Source organism: Apium graveolens, chromosome 5 (assembly GCF_009905375.1).
Source record: "Apium graveolens cultivar Ventura chromosome 5, ASM990537v1, whole genome shotgun sequence".
Taxonomy (NCBI): Eukaryota; Viridiplantae; Streptophyta; class Magnoliopsida; order Apiales; family Apiaceae; genus Apium; species Apium graveolens.
This window is the reverse complement of record NC_133651.1, coordinates 185,179,279-185,185,755: the sequence shown is the minus strand read 5'-3', so window position 1 is coordinate 185,185,755 and position 6,477 is coordinate 185,179,279. Positions and strand designations below refer to the sequence as shown.

Here is a 6,477-nt window from a genome sequence, read left to right as displayed (position 1 = left end):
AGATGCCTACCCAAGCCACTAAAGCAAAAATTTCTAAATCCAAGTCTCAAAGACCCCACTCTAGTTCCTCTCAAAAGGGACTAGTTTCAAAAACTACCAAAGCTTCAGAGGGGAGTGTGAAGGACAGTGTGAACATCAAAGAAACCCTAAGGATAAGGAGAGTGAGGTAAGTGAAACCCGAACCAGCCATAATACAGTCTCCCAACAGACTATAATGCTTAATAAGGATTTAAGCTCATTGCTTGTTACATCCTCCCAAAAGGATGTGACTATTGAACAAACATTACTAGAAAAAGTGGAATAAACATCACACATTAGATATCGGTTCAAGTGTACACCGATGTGAAAAGTAGTTTTTACATCGTTTAGGACAAAACCGATGTCTTTTAGTAATTTAGACATCGGTTTTTTATTCAACTGATATTTTAGGTCCGTTTAAGAAAAGCCGCTCGTTTTCCCACTTTCTTTTCCCCCTTCACCAAATTTTCAATCACTCTTTAGAAATTTCTCCGCCTTAGAAAATTTTCAGCTTTCCCACCTACTTTTCAACATTACACAAACTCGTAACTTTTAAAAAAATTGAAATTAAAACATAAATTAACTAACACATACTATATGAAAATAACATAAATCTAAATCAATAAAGCACCCTCACCGACAGCTCAAGAACATCGACTCTCTATCTCTCAATCTCTCTCAACTCTCTCAGATCTCTATGCTTCCTCGACAATGAAAAAGCTCTCTCTATGGTGGAACAACTCTCCCCTACTGTGCTCTCTTCGCTATTGTGCTCTCTTCACTCAACCTCAAGCTCATTCGTTCGTTCAATTGGTCGTGCTACTGTGGTCAAATATTGAAAATGTGTTCAATTAACAGGTCAGAACTACAAGTCAGAGGTTGAAGAGGTCAAAGTTTTGATTGGTAAGATTTAAACCAAAAATTTTAAATTGGGGGTTTCAATTTGAAACCCTAATTTTATAATTAGTTAATGTAATCGATGATCAGGATCTCTTAAGAATCCTTTAGATGTTAGTTCATGTGTGTTATGAACTCTATAAAAGCTGTGATTTTACTTTTTAAAATTGGGTTCTTCTACAATATTATACTGAAGTTGGTAGGGTGTTGGATAAGTTGACACTTGACAGTTAAAATTACGAAACCCAAATCTGAGACCTAAAGAGAGAGCAGTCCATCATATGGACTTATCTGTAAACAAAAGCTATTCATTTCTTCAGAGTGCTGTGATGGCCAGTCATGTAATATTATTTTTCAATAGGTTAAAGGCCGTAGAAGATGTCGCATAATTAAAAACTGGGATCAAGAGGGGTAAAGCAATCTGCCATGTCTTTATTAGTCATAAAGTTTTGTTATGGTTGTTACATTAATTCCCTTTTCTGATTTTGAAGGTACCGGGTTGCTGAAATTGAATGGATACGGGATATATGCCCCGCCAAAGGAACAGAAGACAGATTAGACGTAAGTGCACTGTAATTTTTATCTTCATCCTTTATTAGCCTTAAATGTACTCCCCATTTGAGTACATTTGTAGTTTTTGTCTTTTGGCCTATACAACTTATAAGTTATCCATCAACTAGCTTCTAGCTATATAAACATATAATAAATAATTGAAAGATACAGACCTTTTGCTGTAACCAATAGTTGCATTAATTATATTTCGCCACTAAATTGCACACACTATAACATGCCATACACGTACAGACTTGTGCCTTACATATCTTTCCTTGCCCAATTTGAATGAGGTATATTTTCTCCTTCACTCTGGATTACTGATCAGATGTAAAGATTCTTTATTTTACCCAGTTGTTATTTTTTTACTTATAATGATATAAAGTTTTGCCAAAATGGATTAAGTTTCGACTTTTTACCAGTGTTTAAGAAGTCTAGGGAGTTTTTCATGCAATATAGTGTAGATAAAATAAATAACGAGTTGGAAGAGAAAATCAGGTGAGTTATATATATCTGGAGACAATCATAACATCAGTTTTGATGTTCTTCTATAATTATGAAAAGATCATTATAGTGATCATTATAATTGAACCTTGATCTGTATCCTTTATTTTTTTTTCTGATTTTAAATGAAATCCAAGCCTCATTCTTGTATAACCATGGAGTTATTATTTAGATTATGTTTTTAAATGGTTTAGCTAATTATGTTGTTCAGAATTGGTTGTGTATTAATGTGGTTGCATATACCTGACAATATGTGATGCTATAACTTAGTGGGTCACTATTATATAGTATAATTATCTTTATCTCTCTGAAGAGTCTAGGACCTGATATACTGGATTATGCTAATATTCATATTATCCTATTTTCAGCGAGACATACCGATATTTGATCTTTCATTCTGTATGCCAGGTTGGTTCTTGTCTAGTTAATTCACCCCTCTTCCTCTCTTTTCCACATGGCTACCAATAGTCTGTTAAGTATTTACTTATCTTTGCTTTGACTCTTTATCAGGTTCAACACATCTGGTTGATAAACTGGAAGCTCTTGGCGAAGTGCTTAATGGTGATTGTTTGGTAAGTGTCTCATACCAGCTGGACTTTTTGGTAGAGAAAGTCTTCGAAGTTGTTTGCAGGAAGAGGCTAATAAAGGATGAAGTTCATAAATTTGCAACTACAGTGCACTTATGTCTAATCTCTCTTCTGTTCATTTGATATTGATATTTCAGGGATCAATATCAGTCAGCATGTTTATATTCCACACTCCTTTTTTCATATGTACTCACCTAACATTAGGCAAAAAAGAAGCTGAGGAAATCAATATAAAATGTTGCAGCTCCCTTTTTTTGTTTGCAAAAAGTTATACATAATTATAAGTACCTTTTTATTTTTAGTAACATAATTTTTTAACTAATATTTTTTCTTTTTGTTAAATGTTCACAGTGGTCCAGCAAAAATTTTGTATGACATATAATTCGTAATTGTCTTTTTGGTTGTATAGGATTCTTAGCCCCCTTTTAGCTGATCCTCTTGTTACATTCACTGGTCTTGGACTCTATTATATTGCATTTCCAATGGTAAGGCTTTATAAGTCCTTTACATGTTTATAAATAGCTTTAGCTTTCATGTGGAATCTGTACTAGATTTTTCTTTGACGACATACAAGTTTTATGTTCCTTATTCTTTTTAGTGGGGTGCTCCAACATTCACAACTGGAGAAGCTTTTGCTATGATAATCTCCTCTTTTGTTGTTTCTATTGAGGTTTGCTTCATATTTCCTAGCTATATCATGTCATAATTATACACAGATTAGTGGTTGTCGCTGTTAGTACTTTAATTTACCTCGTCGGTTGTAATATTTTAACTCTTGTTTGACAAAATTAATGTTTTTTATGAAGATAATATAACAGGTCAGAAGCAGAATTTCTGGTGCTATGATACGAAGCGGGGATTCGAAGACAGCAGCCCTCATATTTGCTTAACAAAAAATTGTAATTTTGTGAAATTGATCTCATTTTTATTAGTTATGTTCAAATATTTGTAAACTTAGCATACAACAAGAGATCTTCTCATACATGGTCCTATGATTATTTATCTTGTTGGTGATTTGGCAATGAGAAAAAGAGTTTGGCAATTTTGATTTGTTGGTCTTGTCTTTATTTTTTGGTAGTTATCTGTTTTGGCATTTGGTATGTTATGGGTGCATATAATACATACTGTTCAGGCTAAATTCTTAAAACTGTTGTAAAAAAGATATATAGACATCAGTTCCTAAACAAAACTACAAAGAAGCTGATGTAAATTAAAAACAATTACAACATTTTCTAAAATCAAACCGGTGTAAAATATCTCAAACATATTAGTTTTGACGGCAAAACCGATGTCTAATCATAATTTTAACATCGGTTCTCATTTACAAATGATGTAAAAGATAACTTACACATCGTTTTTATTTTCGGAAATGATTTTATTACTGACTTATACCTTATACATGACATGTTAAAGATTATAATTAGATCATATTAAAGCTATATTGAAAAGGTTGTAATGCAGGTTCTGTTTAAAAATAAAGAATATACATCGGGTTTTAAGCTGAAACCGATGTTAAAGATGTTCCCAGACATCAATTTATAACCGATGTCATATAACCTTTCTCTACATCTGCATAGACATCGGTCAGGAAAACTTTTAATATCGGTTTTTGCCGATGTCTATTGAAGGTTTTCTAGTTGTGAAAGCTCTCAGTCAAAAGGTTTAGGGACATAGACCAACCTCAAACTTACACAAGAAAGAAGAAATATAAACACATTGGGGATACACAGGGTGCACACACAGTGCCAACTGCAGTCAAAGACTCAGTTAATGCACCATCTGAAAGTCAGATTGATGTGGCTCCAATAAATGTGGAGTCACAGCCAAAATCTATAGAAGCACCCCACACACAAAACTCACCCATTATCTCATTGGATGTGGATATGATTCATATATAAATTCCTGATTCTCCATCTTTAACTCTCTTGGAAAAGCCAAAATCCCAAGCAAGCGAGCATCATTTTCTAGATGATTTGTTGGCTCACTTGCCATTTCTTTTTGAAAATGTTGAGAAATCTGTGGAAAATCTGAAATCAATCACCACAGATTCTACAATAATTTCAATTCCAAACTCTTTCATTTCCAGTGTTTTGACGGATATTGTTCATTCGTCGACTAATGATTGTCTCTCGAGGATATGCTTATCAGCAATTTTTGACTTGATCAATATTCCAGAAGCTGAGCTCAGGCTGAATAAACAACTGAAGCAAATTGATGAGAAGATTGAAAACGCTTTTGGTCCAATTGCAAAACATGAAAAACTAGTGAAACACTTCACCCAATTGAGACAAATTTTAATCAATGAAATGAGCTTAGGGAATTTGGAAAAAGGTCAACCCTCAACAAGGAGACCTCTACAGGCCAATGTGATTTTACAGCCAAAGAAAAACTACTCAAAGAGTTCAACCAAAAATCCATTGGACCTAGTTTATGTAACTCCCAAGCTTGATGAAGAGATGCTGCTTAGAAGATCTATTGCTTATCACAAAGATCCCAGAGACTCAGTCTTGAAAAAGAGAATTGCTAAAGTCTACAGGAATGGTAAATTGACCTGTGTGATGGCTGGACATCCACAATTTGCAGAAGTTAAGAAAGAGGAAAAGGTGAGGCTCAAATAATAGAAAATGCAAGTTGTCTTAGATGCCAAGAACCAAGCTAAGAAGCCTGCAACCATAGAATCTGAAATGCCTGTTGTGATAGCTGAGTCTGTCAATAAAGAAAAACAAGATGAACCAAAGCAGTCAAAAGAACCAAGACTGGAAGTTAAAGCAAAGAGGAAGCTGTATTTTGATGAAGAAAAAGAAGAGTACATGCCTACCCAATCTACCACTACAAGTCAATCAACCTTGCCCACTATGGAGCAGGCTGAATTCAAGGTTTATTTTGATACAAATTTCCATTGTAAACCCATAATTTCCAAGGATGAACCTATAGATTGGAAAAGCCTACCAATCCCTGATCTAAACATCCCAATTCCAACCAAACCAAAGAAAACAAAGAAAAAAGAAATCAAACAAGCAAAACCTGTCAGATTTGAATCTAAATTCTTAACCAAACCCAAACCAACTGTCAATAAGGGAGATCAACTCTACATTTGTGACATCAAGGAGTTTTCAGATCTCAATCTCTATCTGGATGAGTTAGATGAAGTGAGAGTTATTGATGCTTACAAGAAGCTTCCAGAGATATTGGTGTTTAGATACAAGGGTGGAAAAGAGATGGCCTCTTCACAGAATTCTCAATGAAGGCTATTTTGTCCTGGTAAAGATTTTGTCCTCAATAAAGAAGAACTTTGGGTTCAACATTGTTGCCAAAAAGATGGTGCTGAATAAAATTGAGGAGATAATAAACAGCAAGAGAAACCCAAATACACTCCCAAGGGTATTAACAATTCTTTTCAATGGAGATAGAGTGCATTCGAGGCCATACTGGATAATGGAGTTCAAGGACGAGAAGAACATCAGAAGATTCTTCAGATTATAAGATAAGTTCAAGATTTCAAGCAATGAAACTCTCACGAAGATGCAAGAGATGCTGGATCAGACTGATGGAGATGAATCTGAATTCTACAGGCAACTTCAACACCAGATTGAAGAGAACAATGTGAAATTGGGAAAGATGACTAGACATTCTAGGAAATAAGATATATTTACTCAGTCTAAAGGAGCTCCTTGACAACAACTTGTGATATTTTCTATGAACCTTCATATGTATAATTTTCAATAAATTGCAGCACTTGTCAATTTTATCTACCATTAATCAGTCTGTATTCATAGGTTGTTTTGTTATCATCAAGTTTCTCTTAATTTATGCGTACAATTCCAGTAGACATACATTGGGGGAGATTTTTATGAATATGTCATAGGCTTGATGATAAGATCACCAAAACACCTCCGTAGATTTAATTCAGTGATTTTGT

The 6,477-nt window shown here is 34.3% G+C and overlaps 1 long non-coding RNA gene across 4 annotated transcripts; it reads left to right on the top strand.

The window, feature by feature from the left end:
- The first annotated feature begins 600 nt into the window (after nucleotides 1-600).
- On the top strand, nucleotides 601-3,625 carry LOC141724663 (uncharacterized). 4 transcript variants are annotated; one of them, XR_012576846.1, is made up of 7 exons: nucleotides 604-921; nucleotides 1,407-1,476; nucleotides 2,340-2,379; nucleotides 2,482-2,543; nucleotides 2,968-3,043; nucleotides 3,157-3,228; nucleotides 3,365-3,625. It is a non-coding gene; the product is annotated as an uncharacterized LOC141724663 (long non-coding RNA). The 4 variants fall into 4 exon arrangements; XR_012576845.1 differs by having other exon boundaries at nucleotides 602-921; nucleotides 2,482-3,043; XR_012576844.1 differs by having other exon boundaries at nucleotides 601-921; nucleotides 2,482-3,228.
- Nucleotides 3,626-6,477: the final 2,852 nt, after the last annotated feature.